The 18,634-nt window shown below is 41.4% G+C and overlaps 1 protein-coding gene and 1 pseudogene across 2 annotated transcripts in view; one reads left to right on the top strand and one right to left on the bottom strand.

The window, feature by feature from the left end:
• The window catches only part of LOC307016191 (mitochondrial adenyl nucleotide antiporter SLC25A23-like), a 124,679-nt pseudogene that overhangs the window by 50,752 nt on the left and 55,293 nt on the right, over positions 1-18,634 (bottom strand). The gene's annotated exons all lie outside the window — the stretch shown is intronic.
• The window catches only part of LOC307014665 (uncharacterized protein), a 31,932-nt gene that overhangs the window by 1,359 nt on the left and 11,939 nt on the right, over positions 1-18,634 (top strand). The gene's annotated exons all lie outside the window — the stretch shown is intronic.

Here is an 18,634-nt window from a genome sequence, read left to right as displayed (position 1 = left end):
GCAAGGAGTGAATGAGACAGACATGAGGTCGGCGATGGCATCAAGTAGAGATGAGACCAGTGATGATGTCAGATAGTAGGAGTTCTATTAGTTTGACCACACAAAACTCAATGTCCAGTATGGTTTGAAGTTCTGTTGACCAACCTATTCACTGTGTCCTTTTTGGGGATAATAGTGCAGACAGAGATGGAGAGCCACTCACCACAGAGGTGGAATTTGAGGAGATTTTCGAACCGAGAGGTGACGATGAGGTGGAAGAGAATGTCGAACCGAGAGGTGAAGATGAGGTGGAAGAGAATGTGGAACAGAGAGGTGAAGATGAGGTGGAAGAGAATGTCGAACCGAGAGGTGAAGATGAGGTGGAAGAGAATGTGGAACAGAGAGGTGAAGATGAGGTGGAAGAGAATGTCGAACAGAGAGGTGAAGATGAGGTTGTGGAACAGAGAGGTGAAGAGGAGAGGGCTGAGTCAAGGCCTTACTCAGAAGATCCATCAGACTGGCCACCACCACATCAGATTGGGGACTCATTTAGGCAGTGTGTTGTTGAAAATGGCCCACACAAATGTCCTGATGGGCCATATCCAAGATCAAAGAAGTCTAGAAGGTGTTTTTCGAAAGCGTATTGTTTTCGCACAATGTCAAATGGAGAGAAAGTTGCACGAGATTGGTTACTGTATTCTAAAAGTACGAATAAGGTGTATTGTTTTGTGTGTAAACTTTTCGGTGGAGCTAGCGTTGTTGACACACGCTTTGTGGTGGGATATAATAACTGGCAGAGTCTTTCAAAAACGCTGCAGCACCATGAAACCAGTGGTTTACACATCAACGCGTATCTTTTGTGGAAAGAATTAACATCTCGCTTACGCCTTGGTAAGACAATTGACAGTACCTTGCAAAAAGCCATAGAAGCTGAAAAGGCACACTGGAGAAGCGTGTTAACGAGAGTGATCGATTGCATACTCTTTCTCGCAGAAAGGAACTTGCCACTGAGGGGGAAGAATGCTACATTAGGAGATCCTAAAAATGGAAATGTTCTGGGTGTCCTTGAGGTCATAGCACGATATGATGTCACACTAGCAGAGCATCTTAGAAAGGTAGCGGCTAAAAAAACCACAGGATATCTTTCCTGGTGCACTCAGAATGAATTTTTAGATTCAATTGCAGACTGTGTACTTGGTAAAATTTGTGCCCAGGTCAAAGCCTCCAAGTACTTTGCTGTGGAGTTGGATTGCACTCCTGACATTTCAAAGCAGGAGCAGGCCTCAGTCATAATCCGGTATGTTCATACGGACGACAAAAAGAAAGCCACCATCAATGAGTCTTTTGTTGGCTTCATAGTTGTGAAGGACACAACTGGTAAAGGTCTCACAGAAACACTGACTGGGGTGCTGGATAGCCTGGGGTTGGAGTTGAAGAATTGTAGGGGACAGAGTTATGACAATGGCTCGAATATGAGAGGTATACACAAAGGTGTTCAAGCCTTGGTGCAGCAGAAGTGTCCAGAGGCACTATTTATCCCCTGCTGTAGCCACAGTCTCAACCTTCTCCTATGTGATGCTGCATCATCAAACAGAGTGTGTCTTACCTTTTTTGGCACTATCCAGAGACTGTACACGATTTTTTCAGCTTCGGTGAAGAGGTGGGATATCCTCAAAGAGTTTGTGGACATTACTCTAAAGCCTCTCAGTGAAACCAGGTGGGAGGCGAAAATAGACTCTGTCAATGCTGTGCGTTTCCAGTTAGGGGGGATTCTTGACGCTTTGGAAAAGCTTGAGGAAGTGGAAAAAGACGGCAAAACAGTCTCAGAGGCAAAGTCGCTCTCTGGCGAGATTGTTACCATGGAGTTTCTGATGTGCCTCTTGATTTGGTATGATCTATTGTCAGAGATCCCGTTTGTTAGCAAGGCAATGCAAGCAGTGAACATTTCGATGGACACTGCCATAAGGATGATCGATTCTCTAAAAGAATTCTTCTGTAAGTATAGAGAGGAGGGGTTTCAGAAATCCCTTGACATTGCACGCAGACTAGCCATTGAGATGGATGCTTCCCCTGACTTTAAGGAAAGACGTTGCAGAAAGCAAAAGAGATTTCATGGAGATGATTCAAGCACTGGCCATTTTGAACAGGAACCTGAGACCCATTTTAGGTGCATGGTTTTTAATGTTATTGTTGACACTGTAATTCAGGAGTTGTCTGACAGATTTTGCAATCTTCAGCTTGTGTCCGAAAAGTTTAAGTTCATTTACAAAATGGAACACATGACAAAAGCTGAGTTGGAGGAATCAGTGACAAGATATGCACTGGCTACCGATGATGTTTCAAGGGATATCATTCAGGAAATTTACCCAGCAAGCCGTCTACTTAGGGGGCATGAAAAGGCTCTGGATAAACTAAATGTCCTCCTACAGGAGAACCTTGATTTGGTTTTCCCAAATCTGACAGTAGCCCTGAGAGTTTTCCTGACAATGCCTATGACAGTTGCCTCTGCCGAGAGATCATTCAGCAAGCTAAAGCTGATTAAAACATACCTTCGTTCCAACATGAGCAATGATCGCTTAACCCAATTAGCAGTCATTTCAATTGAAAACAGTGTGGCACGAACTGTTTCATTCGATGCAATACTAGATAAATGGGCAAGTGCAAAGGCACGCCATGTTACGATTTAGTAGCAACTAAAGAGTGCTCTACTACAATCTCAGGTAGCAACATTGTTACATAAGCTACATCATTTTTTAATTTTTTTTATTTATTAGCTTATTTGTCAGGGGCCGTGTACAAGACAGTTCAGGTACCAGAGTTAGCTATAAAGTGATTTACATCTGTGGTTGTTGTTAACAGAGTGTGTTCTAATGGATCTTTGTAAGCTTACTTTTGCATTTTAATGTTTTAATGTTTTATGTTGCATTGATTATAATGATTGTAAATGTGTAAATTTGTTTATTATTTAATGATGGTAGACCTACAGTGGCTGATATGCTTTAAAATAAACCCTTATTATTTAAAGGCCATGTCCAGCAGACTTATTTATTTATTATTACTATATATATATATATATATAATATATATATAAAAAAAATTTTTTTGGGGGGGGGCGCCAAAATTGTTGCTGCATACCCCCCTGACACAGGGCAGCTGCGCCCCTGCACACACACACACACACACACACACACACACACACACACACACACACACACACACACACACACACACACACACACACACACACACACACACACACACACACACACACACACACACACACACACACACACGGATAGCACGGTTGTCCGTCTGGACCGCCTCCGTTGGAGATCGCGGTCGTTTACGCTGACTTGTGAGAAATCTTTCCATTTTCGATCTGTGTTCACATACTGAGAATTATAACAACATTAGCCAAGTAACAGTTTGCGCTTTAACTTACAGTACAACGACCCCTGATAGATCTCGCGAGAATGTGTATACATATAAATGTTCATAACAAAACAATGGGGTTGCTAAGCTGTTGCTAGGCCAATTGTTGACCCCCTGTCTCTGGATGAGGACACAGAGAGGGAGAGAGTTGGACTAGTTGCAACATGACATCAGTAAACACATCGAGTGATCTTAGTATTTTTCAGATTATATTGCTATAACCCTCGATCTCCATCTTTTTTTTTGTAAAGTTAATGATTTAACACAAAAAATTAAGGAAAAGGATCAGGGCACATGTGAATAGATTTGTTCTGATATTAAAGCCGTACAAAATAAAGTTACTTTGTGAATCCACTTTTTTTAAATGTCATGCTCTGTACACACATGTGTCACTTCCGTGCAAAAAGTTAGGCTCCGCCCACTTTTGGAGGAAAACAAAGCTGTCATTTGAATGCGGGTCCTTTCTCATTTCACTAATTCCCCCTCCTCGACCCCTCGAATCCTCGGTCCTCTGGTAGTGACCCGGAAATGAATTTCAGCGTGCCATGTTGAAGGACATCTCATTTCTCTAAATGCACTTCGAGGACAGAGCGTTGAGGAGGCTCTCTGGAGGAGCTATAACCGAGGATACACTGATGGATCCTCCACGGCTCCTTCGTGGATGCATTTCCGGGAACAAAAATGTTTCAAAGAGGCGTGACGCACGACCGGACTTATCTCAGCCAATCAAAGCTCTGCATGCATCCCATGGATATTATTTTAGTAACTGCTTTCATCGCGACGCGATGTTTACAGTGAGAACAGCTGTGAGGTATATGCAGAAAGCAGAGCAGTGTGTATAATATATATCACTCAGTATAACAGGCCTACTCTCTTATTTGCTTTAGTTTAGTAGATAACTACAAACAAAGAGTCGATATTTTTCTAAAGCCATTTAGTGCTTCACATAATAAAATACACAACGGCTGTAGCCTGATTATATGCTTTAAGAGCTGTAGGTGTGTGGTACAGTGTGTAGGTGTGTGTGTTGTACAGTGTGTAGGTACGTGTGTGTGATATAGGTTTGTGCAGGGGCGGACTGGCCATCTGTAAAATCTGGAGAACCACAGAGTAGTAATCAGCAGCGAACCGCTTCAACACGTGTATTTCGGTTTATTCACGGCATTCAATTTGTTATTCTACAGTATTGTTGTTTTATAGTTATTTGTTAATGTAACCCAATTTGTGTTCTTAAAATTGAAAAGGATATTGCATTGTGTTTGTTACTTTCGTTGCAGTTGTATATGTCTTAAGTTTAATTTGGCTTGGCTTCCTATTTATGGAAATGCTTTTATTTTGAAGGAGAGTTAGCGCAGTTGACAGGAAGTTGTTGTTGCTTTGGAAACAACGTTACGGAGATTAACGGAGAAAAGTAATATCTACATATAAAGACGGACAAAGTAAACGATAACGTTTATGGTTAAGTGTTAGCACCCCCCGAAGAGGGTTTTTTGATTTAAAACGAAAAAACGGAAAACCAAAGCCGTTTTTCCTTTTTTGTTGTCTGAATCAAAAGACGGATAACGAGAAAAATATCATTAAAAAAAGGTAAGTGTACGTTTTGATAGTATGAGTTTTCGTTTTAACCAAAAAATGAAAATACCAGCCTTTTTTCGCTTTTAAATCAAAAACGAAGAAACGGGGAACCAAAGCCGTTTCCCCGTTGTTGTTGTGTGAATCAAAAAACGGATAACAAGAAGACCTAATAAAGAAAAACGTTCTGATTTTGGTTTTTGATAACAACTTCATTACATTTTCCGTTTTGTATTGAAGAATGAAGAAAAGCAGTCCGGTGGACCGGAAGTTAAAGAACATATTTCAAAATAAAAGAAACGAGGATATGCTGTAAAAGTTAAATCTTGGAACCCAGAAGTCTGACGAGGATACGTTTATCTCTGCATTCACATGCAGATATGCGTTTATAGAGATCAATATAGTATGCAAGCACTGTGCATAACTTTATTTCGCTGACTTCCGGTTTGTACTGTGTCAGTAAGTCCAGTGTCCAGCTTGTCGCTGTGTGACAACCATAGACTGGTGACAGCGTCATGTTTGTTGCATACCTGCAAGATAAGATAAGAACTGTCGCCCTACTTTCACCTGCACCCAGCAGCAAGCGGGAGAACGATATATCATACAGTCGGCCCCTAAAACAGTTCACACAGTAAATGGAACAGTTGTTAATTTGTCCAACTAGTCTACATTATGAATTTGATGTTTTTCTAAACTGCTAAGAAGCTGACAGCTGAGTTAGAACAGAAAGACATGCAGGTCATAATCACTGCTAGACGCTCAAAAGAGGAATGTGTTTGTAAGGCTTACATGAACTGAATTGAATCACTGTGCATTAGTTGATTAATAAACAAGACATTCAAGTCAAAGTTTTAGGCATTTTCATTTGTAGCACACTGTAAATATGGACTATGAATGAACACATGCAATGTGGAAACAAACAAATAGGTTTATTCTCAATGCTCATAACAGTATCAGACACAATGACTTTACTGAGAGTGAAGATGACATGAACATAGTTACTATATGGTACTTAAGACAACATACAGTATATTGCATGTACCTCTTCCTCTAACTGTCTCTCCAAAAGTGGCCTCCATTTTTGTGCATAACAAAGTGTTCAAGCTCAGGTTTCTAAGTGATCTAATTGGTTACATGGCTTTTAACATGTGCATTCTGGGTGCAGGGGCTTAATAATTGAGTGTGGTATTTCAATGGCAGTGTTTTGCAAACAACACAGGCTGTTGGTTTTGAATAACGTATCTAATGTAGGCTAAATAAGAGTGAGTAGTTATTTGCAAAAAGTGTATTTTGGAATATCAAACTTAGTGTAAAGCAGACGATGTGCTTATGATTTAGCATATCTGTTCAATAGATGAAAGGCAACTTGAGTTTAATAATTGTGCCAAAAGTACCAGTTTGTGTCTTGGTAATTGCACAAAGCTGTAATAGGCCACAAATAATCAAATCTTTCTAAAAACACAGCAGCAAAACCTATTTTATCCACCCAAAAATGAAGGCCCACCCTGAAAATAAAAAAATCGCAATTTTTAGCATTAAGTAACGTACACTTAAACTGATATAGCTTTTTTGGGTGGATAAAATAAATGTTGCTTTTGCCCACGTCCTCAGCAGTACATGGCTCTGCTGTGCCGGGGCTCCTGTATGTTTCTCCACTGGTCTACTGTAGGTAGAACACTGATTATGGATATATACACCACATACTACCCCACTTCAAAAGACCAGAACTATCCCCTTAAGGGCAGCTGTTGATGTTCACAACAACAGCAAAAAACACATGCAGATGGTTGTAGTCTGTAGCCAGACAGTGGTAGATCTGGTCGTGGTGGAGCATGGTGGTGGGCAGCGGTGTGACTTCTAGCTGTCATGGAGATGTTCATAAGGGACTGCCAGCTTGAACTTTACAGAGAGCAGAGTCCACTAGTAGCACCTCACAGGGATACCTATGGTGCAGTAGCAGCAGTGAATTCCTTGTAGATCCCTGGCACTTTGAGGGCAGACAGATCCAGCAGCTCTCAGCTCTCAGAGACATCAACACATAAACTATTCTGTGTGCATAGCTTACTTTCACATAACTACTAATCTCTCACTTTACTTTATCTGACATTGTTCTCTGCTTTGGACTGCAGACATCCCAGCCATGTTCTTTACCGGGCCTGGTTTTACACACTGTGTGTCTAAGCAAGATATAGAAATGATGAGATGATGAGTCTATGAGACATGATGAGTGTGTAGTTTTAGTATTTGAATTACAATGACATTATTCTCAGACTTGCCATAGTTCAATCAGGAGAGACGTGATGTATGGAATACATGTTTATTATCGGGTCACATTATATAAATGAAACATAATGATGACAGTTTATAACAAGTGAATGAAATGGTGTTTGGCGAATAGGCCCAGGTTTTGTAGGATGTCATTCGGGAAGGGAAGAACCGTTTCCGATGAACCCCCCCGGGTCTAGACACTGGTGGTGGTGATAAGTGGTTGGGTCCGGTTGGAAGGGAGAAGGTTGAGCTTGGCCCTGAGCTGGAAGCAGGAGGGGAAGGGGTGGAGGAGGGTTGCGCGTTGACACCTGGAAGACTGCTGATGGAAAAGGGGAGAGCATATATAGAGGGATTAACAGGTGCGATGATTAGGCTTGTGAACGGAGGGAAGTGATAGGTTAGCTGAGGAGTGGTGCTCCCTATCATTTAGTGAAGGGAGCGAGTATTGCCATGACGCGCAATACAAGTGATAGGTCTTCCAGCCTGAACTTGCGCTGAGCTTCATTTCAATCAGGAGAGACGTGATGTATGGAATACATGTTTATTATCGGGTCACATTATATAAATGAAACATAATGATGACAGTTTATAACAAGTGAATGAAATGGTGTTTGGCGATTAGGCCCAGGTTTTGTAGGATGTCATTCTGGAAGGGAAGAACCGTTTCCGATGAACCCCCAAAAGAAGTGAAAGTATGAAGTACTGAACGTGATGAAATCTTACCTTGTGGGATGCAGTGGAAATCTATGGATGAAATGAGAGGTTAATACATGTGGGGATTTAGACGTACTGATGCCTCCTAGGCATCCTCCCTGGACGTACAGGGCGTCCTTGACATACAGGGCTTCCCGGACGTACGGGGCATCCCGGACGTACGGGGCATCCCGGACATACGGGGCGTCCCGGACATACGGGGCATCCCGGACGAACGGGGCATCCTGGACGTACAGGGCATCCCGGACGTACGGGGCAACCTGACTTCGCAGGGACACATTTTATACAGACCCGAAGGTTACAACCTGGACGTACAGGGTTAGACATGCAAGGATAAACATGAGCCGCGGGGCGAATATACGTGCTGACATGCTAAGAACCACCACCAGTTATATGCATACGTACCAATTTGAAGGTTGGAGAGAACTTTGGATAGCCAGCACGGCACTGAGGTTCAGACGAATGTAGGATGAGAAGCGGTTGTTGTAGGGAAGAGGAACAATTACCTTGATTGCGGCAGGTTTGCTGCACCTATCCTGAACGAGCCCTGAAATGCTCTTAAGACACCACCACCAGTTATATGCATGTTTACCAGAGGTAAGCTGGAGAGATCTTGGATAGCCGGCACGAGCCAATGCCCGGCGAAGAGGGAGATGTAGACAATGTAATACGGCTGTTAGCTTGAGTACAATGATGCATGAATATCATACCCTGCTTAACATAAGCCATGTGAGCATGAAACCAAATAATGAGTGCAATAGCAGCATGAAATAATATTTGCTTAGGTAAATGCTGAGACATGACCCATGATATAGGCAGGGCTCAACGCTAACTTTTAAAAGTGGTTGCCAGGCTGGCAACCAGGCATCCACTTTTGGTTGCCAACTGAAAATACGGTTGCCCTTTTTTTTGGATACCTTATATTTTAAATAATTAAGATGCTATACAGTTATACATCAACTTAATAATGAACATGTGACACAAGAATGTTCAAACGCTTTTCAATAAGTAATTAACGCACTTATTTGAACCTAAGTGGTAGTAAACTTGTCCACCCTCAATTGCTGCTATACAAAATACCAGTAGTGCTGCTGTTGTTCTGTCTTCATAGATCCCTCACAAATGAATTGAGCAAGTCACCAGTTTCTTGATCATCCGTTGTCTCCCTTTCAAATGTGGGTTTTCTTGACCTTGTGCTGACCCCCACCATAGACCCATTGGCCCTTCAGCATTTAAGTCTTGGATTGCCAGACTAATACATTTCTAATGTTAAATAAATGAAAACCATTCATAGTTAAACGTTTGATATTAATTATTGATGCTGTAAATTACCTTTAATATGTCTAACTATATTTAAAATGTGTTACCTTTTTATAGAAGTGATTATAATTTAATGCAACCATTTTCTATGGTAAAGTTTCGTTTTGCACTTTTATTTTGGTAGTAATAAGATCGGGACTCTTATTTTGAAGGAACTTTTACCGGAAGTGTATGGAAAACATTCCTCTTTGTTTTTCGTTCGGGTTTTACCTTACGCTCCATCAGTTGAATCACTTTGAACATTCATTGGAGAAGTTGAGGTGTTGGCTGAACTTTTTATCACACAGTCAAGCAACTTATTTTTTTTCGCCATTTTGTTGTAAAACAAACACACGGCGCACCGCGCACGCGATTAAACGTGCATCGCTTTCTGGCTCCATAATCACGCCGATGCACGTGCAATTTAAGTATCAGGTTCCGACTGGTCACAACAATCAAATATCACTCTTAAAAACGAATATGAACATTTATCTATTTTGGGGTGCACGTTTTGCTGTCCTTATTTCTTATGTTAAAAACTGGTTGCCACTGATGGCAACCAAAGTCCAAGAAGTGGTTGACATTTTTCAAATGGTTGCCAATGGCAACCTGGCAACCGTTACTGTCGAGCCCTGGTATAGGACTAGCTTAATTAGCAGTTTAATTACGCCACGGTGAGACGTAGATGCTGATGTGCTGGTTGGGTGATTAGACTGTCTTCTATCCTCTTACATGAGCTTCTCTTTCTCCCTGAAAGAAACCCCCCAAAACCACGGATGGGCAGCATCCGTGGCTGTGTTGCAGCTTGAGACAGCGGTACTTACTGAGCATTGTGACGGGTAGTAGTTACCCGAACTGCATAACTCCATGCTGTAACACGTTACACCCGTTACGTATTGCGCCGAGGCTTCGGAGCGTGTGTCGAGTAATCCCCGAATCTTTTTGTGAAGCATGTATCGAGGCTTGTATAGTTTCGGGCCAGTGACGTCATCGATGACGAACGAACCTCGCTGCCTGTCGATACCACGTGACTGCTTCGGGAAGCGATTCGGATCATTTGAACCGTTGAGCCACAACGCTCATAATGCCCATGGATGTATAACAAGAACCATATTACCCCTCCTGTACCCGGGTCCGCTGGTGACACGATGGAATTAAAAGAGCTCGGACCCTCACTTATATAGAGGTCGGAAAATGTCATAAGTATAGATAGATACAAGCATAAATAAATGTAGGAATAAAACATGAATAAATAAATGAATAAATGCAGATAAGATATATCCAGTGTTTTTTGGGTAGATTCAGCGTGTGGGCTGTGGCTCGCTGGAAAGCAGCCGACCCACGACCGCAGGGTTTGCTTATAGAAGCTACGCTAAATGAGATAATGCAGTTAATAAATGTATTCCTGATATGGTTTAGCCTTCTCAGGCTACAACGTGGTTAAGTTTATGAATAATATTAAGGAATACGAATCCCTCTTTGCAATGTTTACCAGCCTCCTATAGGCTTTTCAATCACGATCGTTCAACTGGAATGAAAACAATATTGTTAACATGAAGATAGGATTTTATGTCCGTTGTTTAGAGTTATTCTTAGGCTTTACTCATTGGGAACTCGGTATGAGATAGAGCGCAACTGTTGAGATTTCCAATTTGCCTGTTTTACACGCTTTGACCAACAGGGGTTTATGTTCAATGAAGCCCACGATGAAGCCTCATGAGATGAACCCTTTGCGAACCAATTGGCTGGAAAGCTTCAAAGCTTCATAAGGCTTCATCTCGCCATCACTACCTGCTTGCCACCTAAGACGCACTTAGAGACCAGTACTGCTACTGAGCCGGAAGGAGAAGTAGCTTCGATGAGATGTAGCTTGAGCCCTGCCTGCCTACAAGAGGGGTTGTGGTTGAAGCCGGAAGTGGGTGAAGCTTCGCAAGCGATGAGGGCCCGTTCCACGTGAAGGCCGGAAGCGCCGCATTTGAGCGGCCCTGATGCCAGTGATGCCCTCTCGAGAGACTGAAGGCGTGTGTCAATTGTTTGCCTGAAGTAGCCCATTTAACTTCCGTGGAGCTCAGTATCCTTGTCTTTTTCTTCCGCATCCGGGTTTGTGGGGTGGCCGGCTAGAACCGCTGGCCAACTGGGGAACGCCCCCTGTAGCTTAATCCGCAAGACTGCGGAGCTGATGAATAAATACCCGGAGCTGGGACGAAGCCCTGCTGCTGCTTGCGCGTTGACACCTGGAAGACAGCTGATGGAAAAGGGGAGAGCATATATAGAGGGATTAACAGGTGCGATGATTAGGCTTGTGAACGGAGGGAAGTGATAGGTTAGCTGAGGAGTGGCGCTCCCTATCATTTAGTGAAGGGAGCGAGTATTGCCATGACGCGCAATACAAGTGATAGGTCTTCCTGCCTGAACTTGCGCTGAGCTTCATTTCTTGGTTTGTACCACTGCTGCTCTGTACAGCTGAGTACTGGGGACCCACTGGGAGTCATGTGACTGGAGCCGGAGAGTAACACACGTCACACCTGCAGCCATGATGCTCCAGCTCAACGGGGGTCGAGTCTTTCAGCCCCACCTGTAAGAAGAGAAACAAAATAAATACGTATTCAGTTTGTTTTGTATTACTTCTTTTAGGGTAACATTTTGGTTTAATAACATTGTGCTATTTTAAGGAGTAAATAAGAAGTCATATATTTTTAACGTTTTCTATACTTAAAACTTCTTATACTGATATTAATTGATTTACTTTTAGAACGAAGTAAAACGACTCTTTAACAACAGAACAGGAACAAAACACAACTGTGACCTCTGTGCAGCACACACAGACCAGTCAGTACATTTCTGGGTAGTAGCTACCTTGTCCTAGTTATATTAAAGTTTATGTTTTACTACTGGCTGTGTTTAACATGTCTAAAATGAGCCGAATGCCCAGGAACATGTTGAACCAGACAGTAACAGTAACACTCCATCCTGAACTCACTGTGGGGCCTGTCTTCATGGACCTGTAGCCTGTAGCATAACACCCTGACACATAAAAAATACGAAGTATGTTCATTGAGAATGCACATACTGTCCCTCCTCTGTCTTTCAATGTCGTCAAATTTGTTGAAGAAAAACAATAAGTTTAACGTTACAGAAAAAAAAGCTTAATTACTCACCCTCCTAATTGTAGATGTAACTTCAACAGTACAACTTGAAACATTTCTCCCGCTTGCTGCTGGGTACAGGTGAAAGTAGGTTGACATTTATGTTCACATGTAAATCTTGTAGGTATCGCAACAAACATGACGTTGTCACTCAGCGACAAGCTGGACACTGGATTGACCAAATAACTACACACTCTTATTTACATTAGATACGTTATTCAAAACCGACAGCCTGTGTGTCGTTTGCAAAACACTGCCATTGATATACCACACTCAATTATCAAGTCCCTGCACCCAGAATGCACATTTTAAAATTATATCACTTAGAAACCTGAGCTTGAACACGTTGTTGTGCACAACAATGGAGGCCAATTTTGGAAAGAGAGTTAGAGGAAGAGGTAGATGCAATATACTGTATTTTGTCTTCAGTACCATACAGTAACTATGTTCATGTCATCTTCACTCTCAGTAAAGTCATTGTGTCTGATACTGTATGAGTATTGAGAATAAACCTATGTGTGTGTTTCCACATTGCATGTGTTCATTCATAGTCCATATTTACAGCGTGCTACAAATGAAAATGCCTAAAACTTTGACTTGAATGTCTTGTTTATTAATCAACTAATGGACAGTGTTTCAATTCAGTTCATGTAAGCCTTTTACAAACACATTCCTCTTTTGAGCATCTAGTGATTATGACCTGCATGTCTTTCTGTTCTAACTCAGCTGTCAGCTTCTTAGCAGCTTAGACAAACATCAAATTCATAATGTAGAGACTAGTTTGACAAAAATAATGCTTAACAACTGTTCCATTACTGTGTGAACTGTATGAGATATCGTTCTCCCGCTTGCTGCTGGGTGCAGGTGAAAGTAGGGCGACAGTTCTGCTCACATCGCTGACATTCGTCACAGGTAAATCTTGCAGGTATGCAACAAACATGACGTTGTCACACAGTGACAAGCTGGACACTGGATTTGCCGACACAGCACAAACCGAAAGTCAGCGAAATAAAGTTATGCAAAGATTACTTGTATTCTCTATAAACGCATGTGAATGCAGAAATAATCGTATCCTCGTCAGCATGGGCGCCGGAAGCTGGGGGGCCAAGGGTCGTCAGACTTCTGGGTTCCAACTTTTACAGCATTGCCATTATATCCTCGTGTCTTTTATTTTGAAATATGTTCTTTAACTCCCGGTCCACCGGACTGCTTTTCTTCATTCTTCAATACAAAACGGAAAATTGAATGAAGTTGTTATCAAAAACCAAAACCGGACAGTTTTTTTAATTAGGTCTTCTTGTTATCCGTTTTTTTATTCAGAAAACGGCTTTGGTTTCCCGTTTTTTCGTTTTTGATTTAAAACGAAAAAAAGCTGGTATTTTCGTTTTTTCGTTCAAACGAAACATCAAACTAACAAAACGTACACGGACCTTTTTTTAATTAGGTTTTCTCGTTATCCGTCTTTTGATTCAGACAACACAAACGGGAAAATGGCTTTGGTTTTCCGTTTTTCCGTTTTAAATTAAAAACGAAAAAACGGAAAAAGGCTGGTATTTTCGTTTTTTGGCTTTTGGTTTAAACGAAAAATCAAACTAACAAAACGTATACGGACCGTTGATATTGGAGATTTCAATAAATTCAATTGAATTCAATTTCAAAAAAACGAAAAAACAAACAAAACGAATTGAAACCCGAATAGTACGCCAACGAACGAATATTTGGATATTATAATATAATAAAGTTATAGTAAATAATAACAAACTCCAGTGTTATAATTCCATATTCATAAATAAAATGACATGCAAATAACATTTTCTTGGCTGTGGACTTGTACTCTACATAATTATGTTGAGCTCATGGTAATCTAATTCAATAAACAATAACTGCAATGAACAGATAGCATTTTCTGACTCGTAAAATGATTGGATATGGTGTAATTTGGTAAATAATTCTGTGTTGAAAAATGTATATCTTTAAAAACTGCGTTGGTGTATTAGGGCGGGCAATACCATTTTTTTTGGTAAATCGATCGAGAGGGGTGTTCAAATAACATATTTTGGTGTGTAGAACACAAATGCTTTCATTTTGAAGTAGTTGCTATGGAAACAACATGACGGAGAAAAAAGTAATATCTTCTACATATAATAACGGAAAGAATGAAGTGTATGTTTAAATGTTAGCACCCTCCGAAGAGGCTCAATATAGCAGTAGGCGATCGATGTCCATGGATGAGAGTAACATCTACGTCAATTTACGGCCCCGCCCACTTTTGGGGGAAACCAACGCTGTCATTTGAATGGCGATCAAGCCTGAAGCCACAGAGCTCTTCTTATACTGTCCTTTCTTCTTAGAGGAAGTACAGAAAAACGTAACTCTGGATGTTGAAACGTTACAACTGTTGAATAACAATAAACGACACAGCAGCTTTTTGGCATGTTGAAACTATTATTTTCCGCCTCGCTCATGAGAGTAACAGCTGGCGAAATTACAGCCTCGCCTACTGATTTTAATTTAACCATATCTCGAGCTCGATTGTCGATGATGTCATGTAATTGTTTGCCTGACTGGCCATCGTAATCAATTTCTGTTGACCGCCATTGAAATAAAAGCGTTGTTTTTCCCCCAAAAGAGGGCGGGGCCGTACTTTTCGCCCGGAAGTGACATAGGTGTTACTCTCATCTATAGTACATCTGAAGACAAGAGTTGTGTGTTCACAAGCCGCAAGTCACAAAGCGGCGTTCACACCAGAGTACTTTTCCCACAATAGTTCATCAGAACTACGATATATTTGCGTTCACACCAAAAAGCCCCAGAAACTAAATTAGTTCATCAGAACCATTTTTACCCGCTTTTCAGTCCCTGCTAGAGAGCAGGGACTTGCGTGGGAGAAAAAGGTTCCTAGGTCTGATTGGCTGGGCGGAATGCAAACCACGCCCCGTAAATCTCTGAAAAGGTTTTGGGAGCCGCCATTGTATTTGCTCGCATTAAAAACTTAGCGCAGCGCACCAACGAAGAGATTACTTTTGTGAAAGCAGTTATTATGGCAACACTAAATAAATAATCGGAGGGGTGGAGTGATGAGGATGTGTCGGCGCTTCTGGCGATTTACTCGGAGGACGTGATGCAGAAGCTTTTACTGAAGGCAGTTTCCGTTGTTCAACAAAGTTAACTGTCCACAGCGCGAAGTCATGCCGGGACGACTAGACGACGAAGGTAAAATAAACTACATGCACTGCACTGTTTTAATCTGCACAATACTGGTCTCAGATGTACTTTTATTTGCTCAGTAGATCGAGCTAGCCATGCTGGCTAACAACATCTAGATAGCTAGCCGCTATGAAAGCGTTTTGACTTGTGAATAAGTGGGCAATGTTCTGTAGTTTGCTTCATCATGGCGATGGAGGACCGCCGTGCCATGGTCAGCAAGGAGAATGAGGACCTGCGTGCCAAGGAGATGCACGACGAACGGCTGCTGCATTCACAAAGGCCCAGGAATCGGATGACCAGCTATTCATGGTGATGCCGCGCCATGCTGACTCGGTGGCGCGCCAGGTGGAGCAACAAAATACCTTTCAGGCTGGTCTTCTGGCAGTGCTAAGCGAGCTGATTAAATCCAACAGGCCTTCAATAAAAAAAAATAAAAACTTGTCGTCGTTGATAAACTGTACAATGACTTGTTGGGAGGCGTGTGGCGCAGTGGGTGAGTGCGTTGGTGTTCGGATCAGGGGAGCGCAGGTTCAAACCCCACTGCAGTCAGCATGTCGTTATGTTCCTGGGCAAGACACTTCACCCCAAATTGCCTACACCTGGGACAGTTCATTTTGTATTATTGTGAATATATATATACCAGTTTTATTAATACTGACACCTCACTTTGCACTAAGGTGTGTCTTCTGCTGAGCCTACTGTTACCTTTTTACTAACGGTATCTCGGCACCGAAACCGTAGTTTCGAATACACACCGGTGGTTTCTGACTTGGCTCGTTGTCAGCCGGTAACCAGCTGCCCAGACATTTTGAGGGGAAAAAGGATGGAAACGAGGCGTTCGGGTTCCGTGGGAAGAACCTCCGTTTATTCACGTTCTGCAGACTAATTAGCTATATTGATACTGTATTGCATACATAGATACTATTCCTTTTCTGACCATTTTCTCTATACTTTCGTCTCTCTCTCCATAACTCTGCACTTCGCCTTGGCCATCACATTTTACACACACAGAGACTCCAAAACCCACAACCCCTTGCGGCTGCTACTCTTAAAGTGACAGGCCAAGCCTGTAACACTACCTATTATTGTTATTTTATATATATATATATATATATATATATACTAGGGGTGGACCGAATGGGAAATTCTTGGCCGAAACCGATACCGAAAATAGGAAACAGTTGGACGAAAACCGAATGCCGAAAGGCCGAAAATGATTAATAGAAACATATATATTTATAATGTATACATTTTGTATACATAATGTTGTTCAGCTACCTGATTATGGAAAAAGACATGATTATAGCAAAACTTAACTTAACTTAACTTAAATAATAATCACTATTATGGGTCCATAAAACATTTATTCAGCACTTTTGAATGCATACAGTACATTAATTCCAAGTCAAGTGCATTTTCTTTTCTCTGTTGGATAACTAGAACCAAGTGCATTCAGAACAAAGCCAAGGTGCTTTAAAACTGCATCAACATCTCAGTAGGCCTACAACAAAATTGTGTAAATAAAGAATGGAACAGCCAGGCCTTCAACAACAACAAATGCACCTATAAGTGCTTGCATACAAATGTGCAAACTGGATAAATCCAAATGAATGTAACTATTTACAAATTCAATTACAATTCAATTTCAAGAATCTGTAAATAAGGCTGTCTGTCCTCATAAGCAAAGTAGTAAACATTGTATAAAGATACATAAAGTGAAAACTGGATACAAAATCCACAATCAATTACAAATGAAATTACAATTTCAAGAATCTGCAAATAAGGTGGTCTGTCCTCATGAGCAATGTAAACAACATTATATCATTTAGATACCAAAAGTACAATATATCGAACACTATGCTGCTGTCATTTTCCCCTAATGATAACCTGAGATGGTGAATTATAACTCACAATGAAAATTGTTCAGGAAAGTGGGTATAGAGTAGACATGTAGAACTATATAAGCTTATGATAAACCAGCCTTGTCTACTTATTAAGGAAAAGTGGGAGGTTCTTTTTAATGAACAGTAGCTTCTCTGCTTTATCAGCCATAAGTCTGTTCCTCTTCTCATCAAGCACATGAGAGGCAGCGCTGAACAGTCTCTCGCTGTCAGTGCTTGTGATTTGATCTTACTCCGCATATTTGTCCGGGTGTTTTGATTTCAAGTGGTGGAGCAATCCCAAAGTGGTGAAAGTCTTTGCAGTTACACCCCCTCGAGAAATGTCAGCTAAACACGTTTTACAAATCGCAATCCGCGCCTCTTTCTCTGATATTTTTAAATATCTCCAAGCGCCAGACATGTTGGCTGTGAGCCAGCCGCGAGCATGGTCGCGCGCCGTGCTTGTCGCCGCGTTTTGATTACGTCATCACAACAACACGTTAGCTTACCAACGTAACCCTGTTCCCTGACATTCGGTGATATTTTTTAGCCATGCAGGCAGTTTGCTTTTCAGCCCAACGGTATACTGTTTTTCTCAGACGCGGAGGGATACTGACTTGTTGTGAAAAGTAACTTACAATTCTACCCGTGGTATACGCTCAGTATATCACGGCTAAGAACCATCAGATTGCTTGATTTGACTTGTCCGTTTTATAAATATATATATATATATATATATATATATTTATATATATATATACGTATATATATTCTTTTGATACTACTGACACTTTCTTTTATATTGAAAATGTTAACTTGTATTTACATTAAAACTTTTAACTTTTAACACACCTGAGGCCTGTACTACGAAGCTGGTTCAACCTAACCTCGATAGGTTGGAGTTAGCCGGTTGGCCTAATCCAAAACATACGCGCTCTCGCTAAACTGTACTACGACGCGGGTTATGAAGTGGATCGCTCAAGCCAGCCGTGTCCCATCTAGTTAGGTGCGCGTTCACATGAAAGTGGTGGTATTTGGAGCATTCGACCAATCACAAACATGGAGAAGCGTACTGACAGCGCAGCGTCATACTTCCTGAATGAAAAGTCAACTATAATATTAGACATATGAAGAAGT

The sequence above is a fragment of the Notothenia rossii genome, assembly GCF_949606895.1.
Source record: "Notothenia rossii genome assembly, chromosome: 8".
NCBI lineage: Eukaryota > Metazoa > Chordata > Actinopteri > Perciformes > Nototheniidae > Notothenia > Notothenia rossii.
This window is presented reverse-complemented; position numbering and strand designations above follow the sequence as displayed.